This window comes from Neolamprologus multifasciatus, chromosome 2 (genome assembly GCF_963576455.1).
Source record: "Neolamprologus multifasciatus chromosome 2, fNeoMul1.2, whole genome shotgun sequence".
Taxonomy (NCBI): Eukaryota; Metazoa; Chordata; class Actinopteri; order Cichliformes; family Cichlidae; genus Neolamprologus; species Neolamprologus multifasciatus.
In genome coordinates, this window is record NC_140440.1 from 32,562,177 (window position 1) to 32,588,612 (window position 26,436).

Genomic DNA, 26,436 nt, shown 5'->3' on the forward strand with positions numbered 1-26,436 from the left:
ATAAACATGTCAAAGCAGTAAAGCCTGGACTTGTAATTGTGCCAATTTTACTCTTACCATTGTCGGTGCAGGGGATTAATTTTCAGACAAAAATGTTCTGAAGGTCTTAAAATTCCATTTAGGATGTGTGCCCAGCAGTGTAGAAAGATGAAGGGAACACTCGTGTAGCATGGGCAAGCGCATGAAGGCAGGGCTCCGTATCGCCAGTCGACCATAAGAGACACCTGTTCGTTTGTTTGGCTTGTGGGGCCGAGGTTTTGTTTTTCAGAGTGCCAACCGGGCACACTGGCACTAATTTTACTGCCCATCTGCACGGATGGGCAAAGTTAGACGATGGTCTTTGGGGGAAGGTGGGGTGGGCGGGATAGAAAGGAAGGGTGTCAGGGTGGTAGGGTGAGGGGGGGATACTTGATGGCATTTTGGTCACATGGGGCGAGTTGCTGTCATCCCTTAACCCTCCTCCGGAGCCCTTTCCCTCCTCCTTCCATGCCCACTCCCTGGTGCACAGGCAGAATGCAGTGTCAGGAGGGTGAACACTGAGCGCCCATTGTGTGTGCTAACCAAAGCGGAATGCCCGGGTGACAAAAGGGGGAGGAGTGGGCTCAGGGCACACAAAGCCAGGGGGAGGAGAAGGGTGGCAGAGGAGGAGGGGAGGGAAGGAGAGGGGGGCAATCGGCTGGGGGCTAAATAGACCCACTCAGCCCCAAAAACTCTAGGCACCCAAGAAAAAAAAAAATCTTTTCTCAACTCCCCCCGTTGCCTTCTCACCCTCACCAGGCCTCCCTCTCTCAGCTCTGGGGTGTACAGTACACAGACTACTGGAAGTTTATAATTTGTACCCAGAAGCACGGAAGAAGAGAACTTAAAACCACCTTCGAACTATTAACAGTTGGTTTTGATGTAATGAGTCATGCGCCCAAGGTCTAAAACAGGATGTATTTGCCAGCTGTAGTCATGGTTTCAAGGCTTTGTCATCAGTTGGAGTTGTCCTATAAGCCCCATGTATCACTGTCAGATATTTACAAAACAGGCTGGGAAGTCTTCGCTACCAACCCCCCCACATAGAACTCACATGCAAAAACGTCATGAAAAATGACATTAAGTACGACGAACTAGTTTTTTCTCTGCCCATATCAAATTTCCACCTGCTGTAGCCGCTAACGACGAGTCACATTACCGTGTGACCCGTGACTCCGTGCCCATGTTTTTTGTGCGTGCATGGGGGGCACCTGTGCGTGTGCTCACCTGCCTATCCCGAAAGCCGAGAGCGATCTTGTCTGTGCAGCATCGCACGTCAGATCCAACCTCTCGACTCCCACGCAGGACCTGGGGCAAGAGTGCGGCCACTTTCAAACAAACAAGACAAATCCTGAATTAACTCCTTCTTAATGCCTCTACCTGCTTCAGATACAAGCAGGAACAGATCCATTTTAACAAGTACTTTACATTGCAGGATTATGGCGCTTTAACAACAGTCCTGTTTATGTTTGTCAGAACTGCATATTTGCCATCTGTGAAACTCTTTTTAAAACAGTGGAAGTATTTGCATTGATGGTGTTTCCATGAATGACAAAACACTAAACGGGACGCTATTATATTTGTATACTAAGTATTCTCTAGGATCTGATGCTTCCTGGTTCTACGAACTATGAGAACCCAGTAAATTACATTTGAATTTCAGGATCCAAAACTTTGACTTTAGTTTTAAAATAAATAATTTATATTCAAAATGAACTTGTATCAGTTAATCAGGATGGACACATTTGCAATCTTTATTTTTCAATTAAAAAAAAGTTTGGAGGGACCTTTTATCCCTTGTGGTCTTCCCTCTTTTCGGAAGTGATGCCCAGGAAGATCAAAGGAGATGCTCCAAAGAAAAGTTTATGGTCCTCCCCCCTGTCCCCCGAAGTTCCCTGCCTTTCTCTCCCTCTCCCCCATGCACACTTAACATCTGAACTAACTCCTTCTTTCATTCAATTCCTTTCCCGTTGTATTTACATATTGCGCTGCAGGGCAATGGCAGCTTCTCATTTTATCTGTGCTGGGCTCTTAGGAAGTAGCTTACTGAGTTGTTTTGGTTTATGCGTTGTTAGTAAAATGCATAGGGTCAAATGCAAGCCTCGGGGCCACATTCGGGTCACAAGAGTAAACCCCGCAAGGTCAACCCCTCTATACCTCTGTGACTACCAGTGGGAGTATTTTAAAGGCTGCGCTGATGCGCGCGCACGTGCACCTTGCACGTGGCCTCATGCATGTATGCACGTCAGCGCATGAATGTCAGGTGAGTTTCAACTGTCTGCGCTGGTGCAGTCAAAGCCTCTCCATCAGTGCTGACCGAGGCAGCGCTCATTGTTCTCGAGCTGTAAATCACCCTGCCGCAATCAGGGCCCTGATCTAGGCTTCTCTGAGCCCTCTCCACTCCAGATGATTCCCCTCCTGATTGGCCTAACTGGACTCCTGTCTGTGGTGGCAGATTAGCATGGATTGTTTTTTCTCAGTGGCACACAGATTGAGCCGCGTTAGCATTCACACCTCACAGCGTCCCAGGGCTCGCCGTCGACTCCAAAATGCAGAAAACTAGTATTCACTCATAGCACTGATAACTTTTAGGAAAGGAGAAGAAGCAGAAGTAGAGGACAAACTATTGATTGATTTAGAGAGGCATTGATTTGACTAGGTAATAAATTAGTTTAGAATGTGATTGGGCTTCAAGGTATTTTTTTAAACTTGGTCTCAGTATCAGTGTCCATATTCAGATACAAGTAGAAGTACTGAGTTATTAAGGAATATGTTCTTCAGCTCTTTGAGTCCTCCAAAAAACTCCCTGAAAGCCTTCAGCTAATCCAAAATGCTGCAGCAAGAGTCCTGACAGGGACTAGAAAGAGAGAGCATATTTCTCCTGTTTTGGCTTCCCTTCATTGGCTTCCTGTTAAATCCAGAATTGAATTCAAAATCCTGCTCCTCACATACAAGGTCTTAAATAATCAGGCCCCATCTTATCTTAATGACCTTGTAGTACCATATCACCCTATTAGAGCACTTCGCTCTCACACTGCAGGCCTACTTGTTGTTCCTAGAGTATTTAAAAGTAGAATGGGAGGGAGAGCCTTCAGTTTTCAGGCCCCTCTTCTGTGGAACCAGCTTCCAGTTTGGATTCAGGAGACAGACACTATCTCTACTTTTAAGATTAGGCTTAAAACCTTCCTTTTTGCTAAAGCATATAGTTAGGGCTGGACCAGGTGACCCTGAATCCTCCCTTAGTTGTGCTGCAATAGATGTAGGCTGCCGGGGGATTCCCATGATGCATTGAGTTTTTCCTTTCCAGTCACCTTTCTCACTCTCTATGTATTAATAGACCTCTCTGCATTGAATCATATCTGTTATTAACCTCTGTCTCTCTTCCACAGCATGTCTTTATCCTGTCTTCCTTCTCTCACCCCAACCGGTCGCAGCAGATGGCCCCGCCCCTCCCTGAGCCTGGTTCTGCCGGAGGTTTCTTCCTGTTAAAAGGGAGTTTTTCCTTCCCACTGTCGCCAAAGTGCTGCTCATAGGGGGTCATATGATTGTTGGGTTTTGTTGTGATTTGGCACTATATAAATAAAATTGAATTGAATTGAATTGAAATTAAAAATGCTAAATCTTACATCATTTCTGAGGATAAGTATGCAGTTGCAGTTTCAAAGTAATTGATTCTATTCTATTCTATTCCATTTTTTTTTTATCTCCATCATAATCCACCCATTAGCATTCGTAAAATGTTATATTCTGCAATGGACTTTTTAAAGCTGTGTCTACAAAAAAGGTGAAACAGCTCAAAAGAGCTTAAAAGAGGACAATCAAAATACAGTCAGTTCATGTAATTCCTCCCAAAGAACAGTTTGGGTTTGTTTTCTCACACTTTGAGTTTTTGACTTTACTGTCCCATTACCGTTAAAAATATTTTTAACTTTCTTATTTCTCCTGGCTCCATAATGCCAGCACATTCACAAACTTATCAGGTACGATTACATGTACGTGCCCACCTACTGCAGTGCCCACCTACTGCAACTCATGGGGTCTTTTGTTCTCCCAGTGGGAGACCATTAGCCTGATCACCTTGTCAACAGTAATCAGGGAGTGACCACTGACTGGGGAGGCCAGATACATTGCTTCCCATGAAGCCAGACTTGCTAATCCATTACAGTCTGTGCAGCTGTTACGGGGAGGACAGCGATCTGTGGTATGACACCCCCGGTAGTGTTGCTGTATGGTCATGGAGATGATCTCACAGTTTTTTCTCAGTGACATGTAAACTTTCTTTTGTAGTTCAGGGTTTTGCGGCTCTATTTTATGTCTTGCATACAGTTTTGGTTTTACCATCTTGAAGAACATAATGCTGACTGAGGCTTCCAGGTGCTTTCTAGCGAAGTCATGTTAAAATATTATGAAAACAACTTTAATTTCAGTGGTCACAGAGACATAAAGATTTGCATGATCGCAATACCCAGCCAAACCTGCCGGCTTTATCTTCTCAGAAGTTAAATCACAGACAGCACACAGGAGACCTCGCATTCAATGAATCCTGTTCAGATAAGTGCCCAGAGGCATTACCAAGATGGCTGCTGAGTGGCCACACTTGCTTCTATGAGGTTTTCTAGTGGTACTTCTACCACCGCTATTCTGGAATTCTCTCAGAGATTTAATTTCAGGTTTCCTCGAGTGCCATAAACACCATATCATCACAACGTAATGCGAGTGCACATACAGCAGCATTCTGACCTATAACGAGTTATGTATGTTGTCACGGAGAAGGTTATTGTGTAGTCTTCGTGGAATTCTGATGACATCAGAGTGATTTCCTGCTCTGTGTGTTCAGGGTGTGCGTGTGTTCACAAGGCCTCGAGTCTGGCTCCTTGCCCAGGGCAGCAGTAGCTATGTGCAAGGGTCACTTGGCTCCAGAAGTCCCGCCCACCTGATAATAAGCTAAGAAATATAATTGTAGCATTATTTTTGCAGAATCTGAGCAGGTAAATAAAGTCTCCACAAAACTGGATGACTGGCTTACAGTTAACTGTAAGTGGTATCACTGCAAAGAGGACCCTTTTGGAAACCATAGTAACTTAGCCATTATGTGGCAGACCATGTAAAGTTAATTCACCAAGTAATGAAGGACATAGTTGATCCAAGTCACCACTATAAATAACTAGTGACTCAATAACAAACATCCTGTGACATTAGCATCAGCACCTAAACTGTGCACTGAGAGCTTCTTGGCATGGGTTTCCATGGTGAGCATCTCCTGGGGAGGGGGTCATTTCTTCAAAAAAATGCATCTTGCCCACTGGGGGAAAAAAAGCTGCAAAAAAAGATGGATTCTTATTCCTGGGACACCAAATACCATTAAATCAAGACAATCTGATGATATTTAAACACAACAGACACTACCAAAGCGCTTCACACCAAGTAAAATGATCAACAAGGAGTTAAAGCTATAAAAATAAAAAATAATAATAACATAGAGAGTTCAAAATAGTCTGAAGCAATTTCTTTACATTGAGACAGCTCACCTAATCTGAAGTTGGATGATTTCAGAGGCTTGGTGGTGTAATTGAGAATCCCTGGTTGGCTGTATGAACCAGATGGGAATTTTGAATTGGTAAAAGCTGCTGATCAATGGATATACATGAACAGCTATCTACTTAAAATGTAAATGGACTGGTTCTTATATGTTCATTCACCCAATCACACCCATTCACACAAGCACTTTTCTAGGTTTCAGTGTTACCTAACTAGCATTCATACACATTCACACTCCGATGAATGCATTGGAGACCCACCTAGGGTTAGTTTCTTGCCCAAGGATAATTGGCAGGCAGACTGGAGCAGAATTGGATCGAACTAACAACCTTCTGGTTAGTAGGTAACCCGCTCTACTACCTGAGCTACAGCCACCCCAAACGCCTGCTCATTAGTGAAACAAATCACTAAAAATTTCTTTTTATTTCAAATAATTTTTTTTTATTAAGGTTTAACGATTTTGTGAGATCCAAGTTTTAACAATAGCTAAAAAACAGGATATGGAATTTGCAGAGGAGTTGGTATCCGGTAGAAGTGGCAGGTAAATTTGGTGATTTAATGATTTCATCAATGAAGAGGTGGTAAGTGGCTCCTCTTCATTTATGAAGTTTTGTCTTATTGCATCTGTGCTGTGACAAGTCAGTTGCAGCGCTAGTCAGACGTGTAACTTCCGTCTGGTCCCACCGGAACTATTTTTCTAGATTACTTGATGTAAATATACACCCGCTGTTAAATTCCAACTTCCAACTAAGTATGGTGGGTTTATGTTTTGAAGGAGTGCATTTTAACCAAAGTTAGTCTTTTCCTAACGCTAACAAAATAATCTTTTTGCCTATACCTAATTATGCAGCCAAGATATCGAGCTCTCCGTGTTGAATATTGCCACTACACAGACACCATGAGAAAACATTTGGGATTTTTCGGTAACTACAGCTAACGAAACAGCAGTATTTTACACCCTCTGATAAACTTGAGAAACACAGAATTCAAATGTATAGCAGAACCTTCTGCAATATTTCTGCTTGTGGATGGTCCAACTGATTGAACATTTGCACTATGTCATGGTCCTGGGCCATGTTGGCCCAGTATTCTTAGTTTTTGTGTGTTTTGTATTTTGTTCTTTATTTATGCCTTGGTTCCTAGGTTGTTTAGTTAAGATGTTCCTTATTTGGTTACCCCCTGTGTATCTGTGAACCCTTGTTTCCCCTCCTTGTGTTTTATTCCATGTTTTCCCCAGCCCGTTATGTCCGTGCTCTCTCTCCTCCTGTCTGAACCTCTGTGTACTTCCTGTTTTACTTTGACAGTCTCCCGTCAGTGTTGCATTTACTCCTGCCGTGTCTCGTTACGATTATCTGTGTCAGCTGTGTTCCCCATGTGCTCCCACTTCCCTCGTTAACCCTCTGTGTATTTATGTTCATGTCTCCCTCAGTTCGGTGTTGCGTCGTCAATGTCTCCTCCCCGAACCTGTGTGCTTTTCTGTGTTCCCTCGGTCCTCAGTTAGCATTCCCAGTTTAGTTCTGTTTCTTTGTGAAGCCTGCAATAAAGCAGTGATTTTGAGTTCAGCTTTTTGTCTCCGTGAGTTTTGCGTTTGGGTCCTCATCTGTCTCCACACAGCCAGTTCATGACACACTAACACATAATCTGTCCTAAATCTTAAGTGCTATGGAAGAAATTGTGTTTCTTGGGATTGTTTAGCTTAAGTTTCAAATATTTCAGCTATTGTGTACAGATAAGTAATCTTAGAGAGGAGGTAGTGGCAGGATTCAGCCTTAAGCAGGAAACTCAAATTACTAACCTACTTCTCAAACCTATAGACTACATCCACGAGGCCAACTTAATGCAGTATGTAAAAAGTGGTCCTGACTTTTGCAGAGGAATGAGAGATAATGTTTACAGAGCAAGTTTTAAAGTGTGTGTGTGTGTGTGACCGCGTATGTATAATATTCTAAAGTACAGTGGGAATTTCTTGCACAAACTTGCCCTATGGAAGGTACAGTGGCACAGGGAAAATACGAGAACAATATTAGCACGAACAACTGACAACTCTCAGACTGGAAAGTTTCAGTTTGTCAGCCCCGATTAAGGCAACATGCATAAACAATACAGAGAGAGACCGTTATGGTGTCGTATATGACAAGGTGTTACTGTTAGTCCAAGTACGCTGCAGTGCGCAAATGAGTTCCTGAGCAGGATAATGTGGTTGTGTTCTTACCATATCTTAACCTCTTAGTACTTTGTATCTGTTTTTCATATTACTGGTCTTTTCTTTGTTACTTATTAACCCTGTAAAGCCTAAACCAAGAAATAATTGGCAGAAAGTTCTAATTTTTGGACCTTTTAACAAATTTTTAAAAAGCAATTAAATATCTGTTTGGATATATAGGTTTTAATTTGTATAATTCTTGCTGCATCTGAGATTTTTGTGCAATTTATTGATTCCACTTTATGACAAGTTGTTCATCTTAAACAAAAACATACAAGGGACGGTGAGGTTATGTTAACTGGTGAATCTCAATTGCCTGTAGTTGTGAATGTGAGTGTGAACGGTTGTCTGTCTCTCTTTCGGGTGAGTGCTTCACGCGAGAAAGAACAGGCATAGGAAAGGTGCTTGTATGAACAGTTGTGAATGGGTGAATGAGGCAAGTTGTAGAAAAGCGCTTTGAGTGCTCAGAGTAGAAAAGCGCTATATGAGAACCAGTCATTTTACCATGTTCTCCAGTTCAGTTTCTATTAGACATTAAATGTAGCCAAGGTTGATTACGATGCCATTAGTTTGGCAAGTACCAAATTTTGATTTATTGGTGGTGCTGGATGAAAATGAAACGTATTCATTCAAATCTTAAAGAGTCATTTTTTGTGGATCATGTCTCCACAAAACTGAGTGACTATCTATTCTTTAAGGGTGGGGGAATAAATCGATACTGTGTAGTATCGTGATATTTTGTTTGCTAATAATGTATCGATACAGGGACAGCAGAAATCGATATTTTGTTACAAACAATTTTTTCGTGGACTGGAACATTCTCTGACTTCAGAGCATGTTGATCCTTTTTCTGAGCAAGAATCCTGACATTCCTTCACTGTCCAAATGTGTTTAACTTTTTTTGGCAGCAATAAACATGACAGTTTACTTATTTTAATTTAAGACATGTTTTATTTTAATTAAGTTTAAAACTTTTTTATTTAATGTAAAATTATATTTTGTTTTAATTTACTTTCAAATTCTTCAGTTGCTGAAGGGGCTGCATAGTTTTCATAAACTGCATAGTTCAGAATAGCTATAATTGTACCAGATGGTTGATTCAGTTAAGTTGGACTAGACTGTAATACAAACCGTTCAGTTTGTCAACAATAAAACTGAAATGAGAGAAAGACTGAGTGTGAGACTTTGATATTAGATAAAATGAATATTGATAAAGTTTACCTTTATGTACAGAATCTGAATATCGCAAAATATTTTTAAAAATTGCAATAATATCGTATCGTGCGTTAAGTATTGTGATAATATCGTATCGTGGGATGTATGGTGATTCCCACCTCTACTATTCTTGTCTCAAAATACACTGGAGGGACAAAAAAAATATTGACCCACACCTTTTAAACATTGAATTCAGATGTTTTCAGTCCCATTGTCAGTGGAGTATAAAATCAAGCGTCTAGCTATGCAGTCTACCTTTAGAAATATTTGTGAAAGAATGGGTCATTCTCACTGAATTCAACTATCGTACTGTAATAGGATGTCGCTATTGCAACAATTTCTTTCCTCTTACACCACAATTAACTGTAAGTGGTATCACTGCAAACTGAAATCCTTTAGGATCGACAGCCGTAAAGTGGCACACCAAGTTATGCAAAGAGTAGTGTCATGTACAAAATGAGGTTGAAGTGATAATATTCATAATATGTGTAAGTTGACTCAGTAACTGCACGGCTCCAAACCTCCTCTGGTATTAACATCAGCACCTAAACTGTGCGCTGGGAGCTTCATGGCAAACAGTGCCTGTAGGTGTAATTATTAGATGACCCACTATTTTTGTCTATATAATGTATTTTCATTGAAGCCAGAAATGGTATTTCGAGTTACGCTAACTAAAAGTAAAAATGGCATTCTTTCAGAAAACGTCCGTCCACACTGAGACGGCGTTTTCGGTCAAGGAAAACGCAGCGTTTTGAAAACGCTCTCCAAAGCAGATACATTTGAAAACACCGTTTTCGCATCACAGTGTGGACAGCGAACCCGGAGCCTTTTCGAAAACGATGACACATTTTAGTCATGTGATGCAGTCATGTTATCAATGAAACTAAGATAGCGGAGGGCATTACAAAGCAGTTGTTTTGTTTGCCTTCAATTTTGACAGCCCTATTAACCCTTTAAAGCCAGTCGGAGCGGGCACGCTCTGTTTTGCGTAACTATTTTTAAATCCCAGTACCTCTGCAACCACGTAAGCTAGCGCAATAATTTTTTTTGCATATGAAACCGGAGGAGTTGTACTTACATCTTATGCCATCAGCTTGTCCTCGGTCACAGTTTCCTTCCACATATAACTTTGCAAAAACTGCATAAAAAGCACTTGCAGCAACAAAAACATAATATTCCAGAAACACGCTTTGCCAATCCGATCAGCTGTTCATAACACTTCCTAGGTTGGAATAGACGTCAGCGCGAACTTTCACATGTCCGCCACGACCTGCCCGAAACCGGAAGTGTCGTCATTTTCGCGGAAATGTAGTTTTTTACCATCAGGGCCTCATGAGCCTATACTGGTGTTTTTAAAAGTTATGTTTGACTTTATGACTTTCTGTGTCATTTCTGGGATGCTTAGGACTCATATTGCCCTGCTGGAAATAGTTTACTTTGATGCATATGCTGCTTTTTTGCAAATTTGCACTATAATATTTATTTTCGTTTTTCCTGCAGTATATAAAAATTGGTGTATTTCAAAAATAAAACTATGAAGACACTCAAAATAAATTTCCTGTGGTGGGAAACTATTTTGTGCAACTTTTTTGTATTTGCAATTTTGAGGGATAAGCCTCTTAAATTTCTCTAACTAGAAATATATGTTAAAAAAGCAAAAACGATTTTCAATTTTTTTGTAGTTTATTGCACTTTTTTGCAATTTATGTAATTACTATGCACTTAATGCATACATATTATTAAAATTTGGGCTATAATGGTTGTATTGATGTATAGCAACTTGAAATGCTCCCAAAAATGGCTCCACAGCATGTAAAAATATAATATAAGCTCTGGCGGACTTGGTTCTGTGGTAGGTCTTAAAGGGTTAAAGATTAATATCAGTTTGTACATGCTCCAGATAGCTTTTCTTCAAATTCTTTAATTCTCACTCGCTTTTGCAACTTAGTACTTTTGTGGTACTCGCAGCGACAACTCCACCTCATTGTTAGTCCATTTAAAAAACTCGGTGCTTTTCCTCAACATTTTGCTGCCAAGTTTCAAAGAGCCGGAAAGTAAATAAACGGCAGACAGAAATGAGGCAGGGCGAATCGTCTTGCGTTTCACGCATGCGCAGCGCTGGAACCTAAGCATTTTCGGCCGTTTCAGTGTGGACGCACAACTCTGTGAAAACGACTGAAAACGATAGTGTGGGCACGGAGCGTTTTCTGACGAAAACGCCGTTTTCAAATTTATCCAGGCTAGTGTGGACGTAGCCTGAGTAGCCAAAAATATATGGCAAGACAAACAATATGTATTCTTATTGGATAATTGCTTGGGGATGTTTTCAAGTGTATTAAAAAATTTATTAAAGAGTGGGAGTCTAACTGTTTCCAGTTACAGTTACTTATTTATCCCAAACAAACGAAACAAACTAACGATACCAAAAAACAAAAATGGAGCAGATTGAATTTTGCAACATTTTTCCAGGAAAACTCAATATTTTTTTACATTTTTTGGAAACTGGGCTGTAAAATGTTACGTATAGGATGCAAAATTGCAGTAGCTGTTAAGGAACTTGAACACAGATGTTACCTAACGGGGCAATGACAGAGGGTGCTGAAGACTAACATTTCACTGGCTAAGTTATGAATCCTCTTGTGGAATTCCACAGGAGTGAAAGAGAAAGGAAATTGCCTCTGGTGTACATCTCCTGATGTCTGATAGTACTGCCTCGTACGTCTAAGGTAGTCTTTCTTGACATAGGCGTATTGGTAATTATGGTGATTTACAACTTGTTCCTCTGGTTGCACCTTGTGTTTTTTTTCTTCAAGGCAAGGCACTTAGTGTGTCATTCTGCGTGATTAAAAAAAAGGATTGTTATTTGCACTTCTTATTCTGTTTATCCTCTGGGTAGGAGTCGTCATACGTGCTTTGGTTTTGATTCTCATGGCACAAAAATGTCGGTTCTCAGGCTTGAGTACGTACTCCTTGTTTCCCCAATTCTCTTGTGTGTGTCGACCTGCTATATATGTGTTGCACGTATGTGTTTACCTTCGCAGGGTGGGGCGGGGGGGTACATGAGGTAGACGGGAGAGATGGGGGTGGGCTCATCTCCTAGGAAGCTCATGGTGTTCCAGAAACCTGAGCTCCAGCCTGTTTAGACAATGAAGGGGAACATGTGAGACACTGGCACACGGTGACTAGAGTTACCTACTCGCTTTGCCTCATTTTGAACTTTTGGCCCCAGGAGCTAAACCTCTCCACCCTGATGACTCCTGCACTGCTCCACCTGCCTACCTGCTCTCTGCCCTCTCGTTACGCCCCTTCCTCTTTCCTTGCATGCTTCCGTGCATCTTTCTAGAATGGTTTGTTTCTGCCAGGTTGGTATCCTTCACATTTCAACATCTCACTATTTAATCGCTCACATGGCTGTGTCTCTTACCTCGACCTCTCATTTTACTACAGGTCATTATGACTGATGATATTTCGAGTTTCTCTGTTTCGCTGAATGTTTGCTGTCTGTCTCTCTAGACAAAAGGCCGGCTGGATCCTTGCCATCAGACCTTCATCCATCTGCAGTCTACATGTGAACTCCTTCCACCAGCCAGGCAAACCTGACTTTCAAGGCTCCCACCCACACCTATTGGACTGCTGTCCTCTCACCTGTGCAAATATGAACGAGAGAGAGAGCTGTAGAGAGGGGAGGGTGGAGAAGAGATATCCTGGCCTTTGGTTACTGGGTGGGGCACAGAAAAGAATACCGCACAGCTGAGCAAACCTCCATAGCCATGGGACTTCACCTGTACACTATCCACTTTTCTACGCTCTGTTTTCTCTCTTAATCCATTCTCTCTTTCTGTAACCGGCCCCGCAGTGACAGTGAGCTAAGGCGTTCTTTTATGGCCACTGAATAGAGATTTCCTTTGAGGTTATGGAGTTGATACACTCTCCAACGTCACTTTTGTGCTGTGGTCACAATGTACAGTGATTTACTTACTGCCGTAGGGGACGTATACTCCCTTTAGAAGTGTTCCCGTGTAGGTGGAGGTATTATCTGGATATTATTCAGGAAATCCTTTTATCTAGCGATATCCGAAGGAGAGTTTTTACTTAATTCAAAATGGGCCTTTTAATCTTGATCACGCTGTGTTAAAATCCGAGTCGATGATTGAGAAGCTTTTTAATGCACTTACACGAAACCGAATCTCAGGGAGCTTAAATTAAAATACAAGCTGAACTTTATGGAAAATTTGAGGGGAACCTAACTAGGAAAACCACTGCAAATAGATTTTGAACACATTCCTGAAGCGCTTGGCTACTGAAACACAATGCGTTCATCAACAGCGTTGTGCCTGGCTGAGATCTCAGAGCAAAACAAGGATGCCCCACATGCCTGCCTATTGCTCGTTGGTTAAAAAGAAAAAAAAAGAAACGTCGTTTTGAATAAAAACCCAAACACACTTGTCAAGTGAATACTGTTATCACCACAGCAGGTAGGCATGTGCAGGTAGGTGTGCACGGTTCACTCTTGGGTACGTGAAGGTAACTAAATTTCATTTTTAATGTGTTTTTCTTCCGTCCACTAATGACTTAACCTGACTTTGTAAACAGGACACATTATTAGGTTGACCTGCATTTGGTTTGACAATGCCAGGAAGCATATCACAGGTAGACTCTCACACCTATTTGCTTTCGGCCTCCCTTCTCGCTCTCTCCGTCTCTCTCTCCTCTGCAGGTTTGGGCCTGAAAGACGTGCCAGACCTGCTGCCAAAGCATCAGCCTCCACCTAACCCTGCAGACATGGCTAAGCACACACACACACACACACACACACACACACACACACACACACACACACAAACATGTAAAAGCGCACCTTAAAAATAATTCATATCTCTTAATTACATTTTCAAGCATGTAAGTATATTTCACTTCTTCACATTTCCTTCCAACGCCGCCCTTATGTGCCTATATCCTCGTTAGTGTCTGTGTGCAGATACACACAGATTCTCAGCCTGTCTGACTGATGATGAAGTCTTCACATCACGTGTCAGACCAAGACAAGATCAAGCTCCATTCACACGGTCGAACTCAACACAAACATAAACACACGCATGCGCTGGATTCACCGGTTGTCTCTTAGGTATTGCCTATTTTTAAAACTGCGAGCACACCTACACACATTCTCCCATGCTTGGGCACACCTACTGGAGCTCGCGTCACGCAGCTCGTCTAGCCACATATCGCAGGACACCCTACACAGTTGTAAGGGAGGAGAATTAGTTGGGCGAAGTGAGACACCTGACAGTAGTAGCCTGTCTTTAAGTTGTTTTCACCACCGCCCGCGTACTTAATCTTACAGCACCTACTGATTATTGCATGCTCTGAGCGACTCTGGTAATTGCACGGTACATACCTGTATAGGGTGTAAGCCCATCCGCTGAACATGGGGCCCCTCTATCAAATGGCTCACCGTGTTGTCTTAACTGAAAGTAGGAGCCAGTAAAGGTGACGTATCTGTCAATCAGCATCTGTCGCTGTTAAGACTGTGCATCCCCACTATGTGAAGCATGTGTCCTCCAGCTTAATTCATAGACGGGTTATATTTTTAACCTTTATTCAGATTTATTGAGCTTTTTCTGTATCAAAAAACTAGTAACACTGGTTATAGTTAACACCGAGCAGGAGAATCACCCCTTCAAACCTTTAATCGTGATGGTTTTTAGCAGTTATTTGGCAAGTGACTCAGGGCACAGATCTTAATCCTGTGGTTGTTTTCATGACATCTGAACGAGTCAGACTCTGTGTGCGTGTGCTTGTTTGATGTTGAATTTTTATGGTAGTACATTATCCAGTCTGTAACCACAAACATAGGAGCATTATTTGTTATTAGTTTGTTTTGGTTTTCTTTTTGTCCCATGGAATTATATCAGAAGCTAGTTTTTGGCCCTCGCGTTCATCAAACTCCTTTGCCAAAACCACTCTTACATTATCATGTACACACTTGATAAATTCAGTAGTCTCTTTATGATAGTATTAAGATTTTGACTTCTATAAGTATTATATAAACCTTTTAGTCGCTAAATTTAACCTAATGAGGAAGTGAAGAGAATGGAGAATCTTATCAGCATCGTTGAAGAACAGGCTGTGAACGGATAAGAAAGTAGAAGTAGATGAAAGCCTGCAGAGATTAAGTTGTATAACCTGGCGAAAACTGGAATGAGGAGTGGCCATAGAAGTCACATCAACTCTTTTACAGGAACATTAAAGTGCATTATAGTGCATTAAAGGTAAATTAATAAGGGCAGGGAAAGTGCAGTCTGTTAATGTGCAGGTGAATCGAGTTATTTTGGTAGTATTTATTCATCTTTTTCTATTTGGCGTTTATTTGTTTATGTTTAATTCCACTGCACTTGGAGTCAACAGAGTACTGTGGAAACATCACATCGAAACAAACTCTTTTATTCTTATTGACCAAAAGACTTTTCTCGTTGCTTGAGTGAATTTTGAATTTTATATCAATTAATATTGGGATTTTTCACTATCGGTTTTGGTAAGCAAGTACAGAATGTGATTTAATGAGGCTTTTAAGACATGTAGACATACTTTTAAATATTATTCAGTTGCTGGTTTTAGTTTTTCTTCTTTGGATTTGAAAAAAAACCTACAATGTCACATTTATGTGGAAGTTGCACAGTGATAGCCACGCACGATCTGATATCCTCGTGTTGGTGTTGTTCCCAGATCATCATACTAAAGGTTGTTCCAGGATCAACATTGCAAGTGACCAATCAGAATGTTGTGATGTCATACTTTTGCGACTTCGGGAAAAACCACCGTAAAACAAAAAACTGTACTTAAGCTGCGAGAAACCGCCTTTGTCCGCCGATCAACGGACCCTAACCCTGACCCTAACCCTTTAATAAATGCTAAGCAGAATTGATATTGTCCTTGCAACATTGGAATTTCATAAATGCACGAATGGGTTGGTGCGCAAAAGAATAACGTCACAATAATGTGATTGGTCACTTGCAATGTTGAACCTGGAACAACATTTTCATGATGATCTGGGAACAACACCAACACGAGGATATCAGATCATCCGATAGCCACAGTCACATATAGGCTAGATTTTTTTTGTGATGGTACATTAGTGTCATCCGTGAAAACTGGAGGTGATACACCTGTACAGTAAAAATAGTCCGGACTCACACATGAGCTTTTAATAGACTGTTTGGAGGTTTGTGTGTGTGACAGACTGACACATTTAGATTTAAAGCTAGTTTTTACATGAGTAGCCTTTCCACTAACTCCTCTTTTACAAATCTTCTGTTAGTTGTGAGGTGTTGACGTGTTGGCTAAGTGGTGACTGTTGTTGTTATTGATAGCCACAGGACTGTGGCTCTTCTTGGGTGACAGTAACAGGAGTTAAGACCTCCTTCCTACCCTCTTAATGCTCGTTGCCTCACGGCAGGTTGTCTCAGGTGAGATTTAGTAGGCCTGCAGGGCTGCTTCAGTGCAGAAGGGTGCTTTACTGAGTTAACCTATGTGGTGAGCGTAGGACCACAGGGAAGGACTGTGGCTTTAGGGCAGGTGCATGACCACTGACCAAAAGCATGTAACACCATATGGAGTTTCCATCCTTGACTGGTTGTGTGTGGTTTCATGCTCCAGGTGGAAACATGCAGCACTCTTTTTTTTTAAAAGAATATAAGGGTAATTTAACTTAGTAGTTAAAAATCTTTTAATCTCACTCCTCTTCTCACTTCTGTCACCACTCCGTTGTTCGTGTCTAGTGTCAGTTTTTATCTGCTCTGTTTATTCTGGCTAAATGTTTACAGACCAATGAAAAGACTGGATTTTCTCATCTGCTCAGCCTACAACAGTGTAACCGAACACCCGGCCTCTTCAGACTCATCTATCTAACTACCTGGCTGTTTGTGTCTTAACCTGTGTCTTTAAACAAACCTATAAAATCACTTCTGGTTCCCAACACTGTTCAAACATGAACTTTTTCTAAGACAGAGCCCGCAGGGCATCCTTTGAGACGCATGTCACCTGTTTACTAGCGCCCACTAGTGGTAAAAAGCAGCACCATCACACTCAACTTCAATGGTGAATAGAATGGTGTTTGTCTAGCTCTGTAAATTTAATATTAAATAGCACAGAAGTTTTGCTTTACTGGGATTAAATCAAAATTAGATACAGCAGGTTGCTTAGCATCAAGATAAACAAGAGGTACCAGTTTTATTTCTACGGGGCAATTAATGAGATTAACTCAGGACACATTTATAGTATTATTTTAGCATACACCGCATCCCCTATCATGTAGAAAGAATGCACTGAAAGTGCGTGTAATCGCTTCTACCTGTCTTCACATCTGTGAATGCATGTTGTTGCGGTGGTATTGTGTCTCCTGCGACAGTGTTTACTGATAATTGAGTGATTACCTATAAAAGATCTCCTGCAGTTCTGTTCAGCTGCAATCTTCCCATCTCCATCCACTTCAGATTAGGTTTTAACTTGGGAAGCTAAAGACAACAGCTTGGCACTACTTTGTGTGTAAATGTGTCTGCGTGTGTGTTACGTACCGCACATATTCACACTTAGGATATCACAAAACTGCTCTCTGTAATCACAGGGAACACGAAAGTGTTTAAAAGAATCATTTGCCAACTCTGAGACGATGATGATGGTCGGTCATTCAAAATTGTACAAAATTACAGGACGATGATTTGGCGTGCCTTTGTGCGTTTCACAATCCCACGGTGAATGCAAAGTTGTAACAGGCACTTTGAGCATACACTGGTGGCCTCACCCACAATGGCATTTGTAAGACAAACAGCAGTGCGTGCTGCTGGCCGGAGCTCCACAGCAGCGAAAGTGTTCATTCTTTTTGACTTACGGCAGCCAAAGTTCAGCATAATGCCCGTGTCATTACAGTGTAAAGAAACCTTTGTAAGTCAGCCCTGTCCATTTGCTGGTTTTCCTAAGCGTTTCTCTCTTTGTCTTAAAGTTTTTGAACTTGCTCAAACTCTTCTCTTCTCTTCTCTTCTCTTCTCTTCTCTTCTCTTCTCTTCTCTTCTCTTCTCTTCTCTTCTCTTCTCTTCTCTTCTCTTCTCTTCTCTTCTGGTATTCTATTGTTGTTAAATTGAGCTAATATGCATTTTTTTTTCCAAATCAGTGTTTTATTTTCCACAGAAAATGTATTAAAAAGGACACTTTTACATCAAACTAACTTGGATTACCCAGGTCTGATAGCAACTTTAGCCAAACCTTTCCAGTACACATCTCCATGGAATGCAGACTGTAGTTTTTGTTCTAAATCACAGTGGAAGTGCATCAGCAACTCGTGTTTTTTCATAGCGTAGCACATTCGGGAAGGAGGATTATAGCAACCGCAACCGATTCAGTTATAGAAGCACCTGACTGTGTTACGACATCTTCTAAGCTGCTCATCATACTCTCTGCTCACTTTTACCATGGGAAACCAGCACCATAGGAAACCTTTCATATCCTACATTGTCCACACACACACACGGTCTACTTTCTTTCCCCTTTCGTTGGTTTTTGTACAAAAACGACCAGCTCCAAACTGGGCCTCAAACCAGAAATGAGTGGCACAGGCCAGAATATTCGGTTACGGATGCATTTCCATTTGATTGTCCTAAAAGGGGACAAGAAGAAGCAAACGATATCACTTAAGGGGATCATATTAATGTAACACACACACACACACACACACAATAGTCCTGCGGGACTTCCTTTTCATTCCCATTAGAAACCACACCCAGGACGACAGGTAACACGAGAACACCTTTCACAGGGTCAGATTGGAAGAGGTGGGGAAAAACAGGCAGGGTTACTCTCTGATTATTTACAAGTTTGTACCTCTTTGCTTTTTACCCCTTTATATTAATCTTGACCTCTGTTTCTGATCAGTTTTATTACTGCCATTGATCGATACTTTGAAGTGGCATATGCATGCTATATATGCAAGCTGATCAGCCAGTCACTTCCCCCCCTCTTCGGTGTTTGCACGAGGCCTGGTGCTATCAAAAAGACGGTAATATGCTCTGATGTAATATGTCAGATAGGGATCTTTTGTGGGTGTGTTATAAATTGGACCATAATGTGGGTGTGCAGAGAACTGGTTCGGGGTAGGAGTGGAGGGTACAGAGAGGAGGGGTGGGTGGATCAAGCAGTGTCACTGGAATCCACAGTGTTGTGAGAGCCCCATACCTTTCAGCTTCATTAAACCAATTTCACGCCGAGGTGAGCTAAGAGAGGAAGCTCTGAATCTCAGCAGCGGCAACAATGGCGCATTGAAGGGATGAGGCGAAAATAAATTAGGTACCACTTCACAGACAGCAAATTAAAATCTGAAAGTTGGATAGGAAAAGTTGAGGGGTAGATGATTATGTCTTTATTGTGCCCTCTCTCCTCAATCTAGAAAACCCTCCCTTCCTTTTAGCAACCACCTTTGCCCACCCCCCACATCCCCACAACCCGATCCTGAAAGAAAAAAATAATGATCTATTTCTTGTCTGGTAATTGGTTTCTAAGATGCTCCCACTCAAAGACCTGATCTCAAATACCAAGCTGCTCATGGCCTTCTTTTCAGTCACTTAATTTGCTTGAAGTTATCAGTACGATTTCATATCTAGGAAAATCATATAAATTAAACATTAATGTAGGGCTTATTTCTGTGCAATCACTGACCTCCAACGGCCATTGAGCTGCTTTATCCGGCTCGGGACTCGGAGTTTGTCAATCAGCCTGATGTGAAGCCTTCAGCACAGGCTGCAGCCTAATATTTGAGAAGCACTTCATTAAATATTATTAGATAAACTGCATGTTGTTATATAAGCCATCCCTTGTTTTTCCAGTTGTGCTTTTTTAGTTAACTTTGTACCATTCGCAAGCAAAATCACATTTAAATAACACATAAAGGGTGAAAAGCACAGCATTTGTATCATAGAATTATTTTATCAGAAGTTATACCTTATAACGTGTAAGCAGCTTTTAGTTGATCAAGGTGAAGTCAATTCTTTACGTCCACCAGTTTATTATATGATTATTTATTATTTATAATCGTTTTAATGGTGAATATTACTCCTGGTGCTGAAGAGAAAGTAGAAGCTGGCGATGCTCATGCACAACTATCTGAAATTTGAACTGGTTACTGCATTTTTAGGTGGACACTGTAAGCATGTGCGTCGTTTGCAGTGGGCGCTAAAAACGAGCTCTCTCTGTGACTGGTGGGGTCACCCCGGGAGCCACGGGGGGCCCCACACAATGCCCCAGCAGCAGTGTGGCTTTTACTAGGCCGCGCGTTGCTGGCTTTACGAGAGCCAGACAGACAGATCCCCTTCATGCCGTAAAGCCATCAACAAGTGAACAAAGAGGGCAGGTGCTGAGGGCTGCATTGAGAGCTCACCTGCACCCAGCGGGAGAACACACTGTGTCCAGCCAAGCCAAGAGGCCCTCCACATTCACGAGCCCACTCACCAGGCACTAACGGGCTAGCGTGGGTCTGCCAGAGATAAATAATTTCTCTTTCTCGGCGAGGAGCAAATCCTCAGTTCGTAGGCTAGATGATGACAGTACACGTATATGCTGTGGAAATGATTTTGTTCAGTGAATGCCGACTTCTGTTAGACACAAAACAGGCTAGAACAGGTTTCTGCTAGACTCTGTAATTATCAGCATTTGACAGGTAGCGAGAGTGAGGGCTTTGGGAGCCAGCCAATTAGGACTGGTATCCAGATTTTTTTTTCAAGGGGTAATTTAAGAGGAGGATATGAAATATCAGGTGTTTGTGTGCGTAGGGCATTAGTGGGGATTTACTTTATACGACGAGTGAAACAGAATGGTCAATTTTAAGGTGAGGAATTAGAGCGCTGGTTGTGTGATTACCAGCTAAGGTGAAAATATGCCGTAAAACTGATTTGATGGGGGAAAAAAATGGTAGAAAAGGTAGATTCCCATCGTGTGGCTGTACATATTCTTTTTTCTCCGTTTTATTGATTACATATAACACTAAGACCTTTCTGCCTTTTGAGTGGGGCATGGCAGGAAAAGTTTAATAGCCACTGAGCAAACTGTGGGGATTCAGGCGGAAGAGGCATATGGCAAACCACAGCAACAGACCAGACCCCAGCCACAGGTAGGCATGGCATCAGGCAGGCTGGTCGACAGGCAGGCAGTTAATCAGCGGGGGCAGACTAGGAGCTGCCGCCTCAGTTTGAAGCGACAGATGTGTAGTGAATCTTTAACTTTGCTTATTCCCCCACTGTCACTGCATCTGTCCCTGCTCCTCGCAAGTTTGGCTCAGCCCCCTCCTGTGTGAATAAGAAGACTAAAAAGAGAGCCATCACTGCACTTATTGATTAGTCCAGGCTGCTCTGGTTGGCTTCATTTAATGACCTCTGGGAGTCATTATTGAAAAGCTATTGTCTTTGTGATTACTTCACACTTTCCCCCCACCATATGGGAATCCTCCTGTTGCAACTGCGACGGTGAAATTTGTCAGAGTAGAACAAAAGTTGTTGACTAGCTGAAAATAAATCCTAACCTATATGATTTTTCGCTCATATATATTTAGTATAATCCTTTTATTTTAACGAGGTCACAATGAGACGATGTTTGGTAACAACAAAAATAAGAGGCCAGCGTATGGTCTCAAGCGAAACAACAGCTCCTTTTATTGTCTCCGTTTAAATCCTACTATAGAAAAACATATCACTGACAGTATAAATGATACATCCCACTTTATTCTCATTTACGCATTCTGTCTAATCTCCTCAGAGGGCCCAAGTGGCAGGGACAGTGTCCCTCTCTCTTTCCCCACTCAGCCATGGCACTGGCAAAAGATGGTTTATTTTAATTGAAAATTAGCAAAACAAAACAAGGGCAAGAGGATCCCTGAATGGGGCCCCTTTCTCCGGGAGCTCCTGTGCCGTTGAATAATGCATATGGGAGAAAGTAAACAGCAGCCGCGGGCCTTGCTGGGTGAACAATAGGCCGCACACAGCCCAACCGGGGCGCCTATTTTATTACTGGCCTGTCAATCCCCCCAGCCTGGGAACTGTGGGACCTAGGCCAGGCAGCAGCTGCTGACCGCTCTACACTGACCCAACACTCCCAACAACCTGCAGGATAAAACCATCACACCTCTGCATACCTCCACTGATCGCCCTGTCCACTCCTAAGCTGTCCATTCACACACTCGGCATGTGGGAGGTAAAGCCGTTTCCTGTTGGATTGCGATGTCCAATCAGTTTTGTTTATCTGAACTCAACTTAATTTCACTTAAAAGAGAAAAAAAAACTGATATGAAAATGTATGTACACATAACTCGATCTGTGCTCTGAAATTGAATTGGCGGCTTTTATTAAGATAAGATTTTCCTGCACAAAATACAATTTTGATTTAACATGTTGGGTTTTAGATTAACTCTATCCCATTTCCGCTGCACTGGTCTGGGGTCACTGTGGCCACTTTTTGAACTTTTTCCTTCCACTAGAACATCCTTTGTGTGTGTGTTCCCTCTGGGCATTGAGATTCTGGTCTTGCTTCTGGCTTCAGCCAAGTCCCGGTTGCCATGCCGACTGGCAACTGGTCTCCCAGGATGAGTAATGATGTGATGTGGCTGTGCTCTAAAGTCCCAACAAAGACCTTATTACCGCTGCAGCACCTCATAACACACTATTGTTGTCAAGTGCTCCTGATATTAACCTGCCTGCACCGGGGCTTCCTCCCTTCACACAGAGATGTGTGTGTGTGTGTGTGTGTGTGTGTGTCTGCAATCGTGTAGCCTATTTTGAGGGCTAGTGCTGATGAAAGTTGGTCAAAAAAGGGCCACATTAAAAATTTTACTTGAGTTGAACTTGGTAAGTTTTATATAGTTACAATAAGCATTAGATATCATTTTTGCTAGTTTATCTATAATTTAGGATCAAAAGTTTTACTTTTTCTGAATCTGTGGGTTATTAAAGATTTTGTGTTCCTAACTGTGGTTGCTTATTTCATCATGAAACCTATTATCTAAATATTTTGGAAACAAAAACACGCAACAGCAAAACTGCAATAATTTTAAAATAAACAATCCTCCAACTGCAGGTGCCTTTTCCAAGTCCCTTCAGTGCCTTGCTGCTCGATACCCATCTTGTTTAAACACCTCAGTGTTGCCTCAACATTATTTTAACTGTTTGCACATAATAAAAAAAATGCAGCTCATAAAAGTTTTAAAGCATTTTTCTCTGTAAGTTATATTTCTGTGCTAAGTTACGTGCCACAACAGCTTTATTAATGGCTCGTTTCCGGTGCTGACATTCAATTCAATTCAATTTTATTTATATAGCGCCAAATCACAACAAAAGTCGCCTCAAGGCGCTTCATAGATACAGAGAAAAACCCAACAATCATATGACCCCCTATGAGCAAGCACTTTGGCGACAGTGGGAAGGAAAAACTCCCTTTTAACAGGAAGAAACCTCCGGCAGAACCAGGCTCAGGGAGGGGCGGGGCCATCTGCTGCGACCGGTTGGGGTGAGAGAAGGAAGACAGGATAAAGACATGCTGTGGAAGAGAGACAGAGGTTAATAACAGATATGATTCAATGCAGAGAGGTCTGTTAATACATAGTGAGTGAGTGAGTGAGTGAGTGCATCATCCGAGAGCACCGGCTGATGCGCTTTATGAACGTACATGTGCATATTTGCCATGATAGTGAATAGAGAGATATGCTGTGACCTTCTGCTGTGCACCTGCAACAACTTGACTTGTTAATGTTTCCCATTTAGGCTGCTGATTGAGGTTTTGGTAGCAGGGATTGGACAACTGCCATCTTTGTCGTGACATGTCATTTATAATGTCCTTGGTCTCTCCACCAAACACAGATGGTCACATGTATGTGCTTCATGCTTTAAAATTAAGTCTGCCATAAATTTTAGCATCGGACACGATTCAAACCCTGTGCTCTCAGGTTTTAACTAGTTGCTCCACTATGTATTTTTTTTAAAGTACTCTATTCTGCTTGTCTGGTCCAGGAATAGTCCTCTGGCAGCCACGTCTCCCATCATGGGCTAAATTTGTAAAATCTTGATAAACAGACCCCAGAGAAAGTAATGGCTTCTAATTTTAACTGATCTGACTTTTGAGTTCTACATGAAAGCCTTTATCTAAAATTAGGTTTATATAATTACCTCACTGGGCCTATAAACCATCCGCATGGACCAGGCTCCCAGACAAGTGTGAACCGCCATCAAAGAGGGCTGTGTAAATGTGTGCCTGTGTGAGATGCCACAGGATGTTTGAGTGTTTGACCTGGTTTAACAACATCCTCTGACAGAGACACCACAGGCTCCAGATCAAGCAAGAGATAAAAACAACTGTGTTGCAGGCCTTCACCCCGGCCATTGTTACCGCTTATCTCTAATGTAGCGCTTCTGCTAATAATGAGGAGGAGAGAGGAGGAGATAGAGGGAGGTGTTGTCATTGATAAGGAACAAAAACACCATCTATTGTTAATTAAGGTGTAGTTTAAGGACTGTCACCACCCAATAATGTGTAGTACAGTTCTGTAAAAGCAGTGAACTTGCTTCACCTATACAAAATCTTTTGCATATGACTTGACAACCTTCTCAGAAATAGTAATTGGATTACATCAATATCTGTGCATGTAGACACACGAATACCTATTCGTTATCATCATCACAGAGCCCCAAAGTTTGTTACTCGGATGAGTGCTGATGGATTCTCCTTTGTTTCAGCTTCATGAAGCATACGCTCAGGTGCGTCACACAGGATGTCTCGTCCTCTCCAGTTTCCATCGCCCTGGCCGGCGCTGTGTGCGCCAAGGAGGTTATCGGCACAAAATCACCACTCTAGCTCCAGACTTAACCGGTGGGGGAGGGGCTTGTGGGCCTGCATACATCACTGTCGCTGTGGGAAACAAAATCCATCAAATAAAGTCAAGCATTCACCTGTGTGGCTCAGGTGACAGTGGAGGAAGAGTGGGGGGTTGGGAGAGATGGTTAACCTAGGGGTGCGAGCATAACCCTGACCCTGTGATGGTAGCGTAGGGGAGGTTTTGTTAGGGCACTGCCAGCCTCTTAGTCTATGTCCTGAAGGCAAGCAGGAGACTCCTGGACACTAGACACACTCCCCCCACCTTTGTAGTCCCAGCAATGCCAAGCACTGTGAGTGTTATATCACCCTGCACCTATTTATCTATGCATATTTACTTCTCACTCACTGGTGCTTGTGCGAGCATACATATGTGTCGCCGGTGAAATGAGTAGGGTGTGGCATTTGCTTCACCATTATGACCGGCTGTGTCATAATTCATAGAAAAGCTCCTATTTCAAAATTCTTAAGGAAGTAATTAAATATAAATCACCACCCACACATTTATTAGAAAATGTGTTATAGATACAGTTGAAGAATTAATTACACTCCAGAGTCATTAAAAGTAGACTCCGTTTTAATTACGATCATTCTTTAATGCGATCACTTTGAAAGTTCGTCAAATTTCTCATTCCCTAATGACGCCAACTTCCATCACAAATACAGCTATTCCTTTGACATATGACATATTATTTAATTCAGTCCCCCTTCTCCTCCCCGAAATAAATCACTCGAGTGACAATGCAAAACAGAGCCGAAGACACTTTGGTTGATAAGAGGCATATTTGGTTACACCTGGCGATATGTAGATAAGATTAAATTTGAGACAGAGGGATGAGGGGATGGGGGGAAGAGTCGGGGTGAAGGGATAAAGGTTTTTCTCACCGGTGCATGAAGAACAACATCTCAGGTAGTTGGGGTAGGGGTTGAAGGATTGTCAGACGACCTGGTCTGAACATGGTGCTAAATGCAGTTATGAGGCTCTGAGCCTGGAGTTAGAAGTTGAGGTAGAGGTAATCCTCGGATTAAGGCCGAGACAGGCTCCCGGACGGGGACGCTGGCTGCTGACAGTGGGGCAGAGTGGATGTTCCTGGGGTCGAAAGGTCGTGTTTACCTGCAGCAGGTATTTCCTCTGGGAACTGATAAGACTTGGGGAGGGGAAGTGCTCTGTTCCAGGTGAGTGCAGAGGGGCCTGCAAAATGACACCGTACACAGTCCTTAGCTAAACCCTCCTCCCCTACAGGCTCGTCCTGTACCTACACAAACAGGTCACCTTTTATGCCTCATGCACTGACCTTTACTTTTATATATATATATATATATATATATATATAGTGGCCACTTTATGCATATAATATGGCCCCCTCCCAATCTCTTTTTAATATCTGATGGCTATTTCCAAATAAAATAAAAAAATACTTTTTGATAATTGCCTAAACTGGCTGTTTTTTTTGACCTAATACAACAAGAACACGGGCTTCTTAAAGTTTCTTCATTTAAGGAGGCAGCTGTGATGAGACTAGGGTGTCAGCTTGTTTGTTTTCCTTTCTTCATCTCCCTCACCTGGC

The 26,436-nt window shown here is 42.1% G+C and overlaps 1 protein-coding gene and 1 long non-coding RNA gene across 2 annotated transcripts in view; one reads left to right on the top strand and one right to left on the bottom strand.

Annotated features, from left to right (window-relative positions):
* sox3 (SRY-box transcription factor 3) overlaps window positions 1-20,913 on the top strand; it is a 50,599-nt gene extending 29,686 nt beyond the window's left edge. The window contains exon 3 of the transcript XR_014875700.1: window positions 12,488-20,913. The gene's annotated coding sequence lies outside the window, so the exon portion shown is untranslated. The remainder of the gene's footprint in view (window positions 1-12,487) is intronic.
* LOC146524889 (uncharacterized) overlaps window positions 1-26,436 on the bottom strand; it is a 275,208-nt gene that overhangs the window by 45,435 nt on the left and 203,337 nt on the right. The window lies entirely within an intron of this gene.